This window comes from Budorcas taxicolor, chromosome 1 (assembly GCF_023091745.1).
Source record: "Budorcas taxicolor isolate Tak-1 chromosome 1, Takin1.1, whole genome shotgun sequence".
NCBI lineage: Eukaryota > Metazoa > Chordata > Mammalia > Artiodactyla > Bovidae > Budorcas > Budorcas taxicolor.
Genome location: NC_068910.1, coordinates 135,871,066 through 135,871,275, shown reverse-complemented (window position 1 = coordinate 135,871,275; position 210 = coordinate 135,871,066).

The following is a 210-nucleotide window of genomic DNA, read 5'->3' as shown; positions in this document are numbered from 1 at the left end:
TTTTCTGATGCATAATGAGATCTGTATGCAGCTGTAAAGAAGAGAAAGAAGATTTATACTTCTACCCTAAAAATAAGGTCATTACGATATATTCACAGCAAACTTTAGAAAATTGAAAAAAAGCAGATGACGCTCAATATAAGATATAATGAAATCCTACCTGTCAAGGCTTTTCCCACAATGAAAATGAGGGATAAGGGAAGACATGAC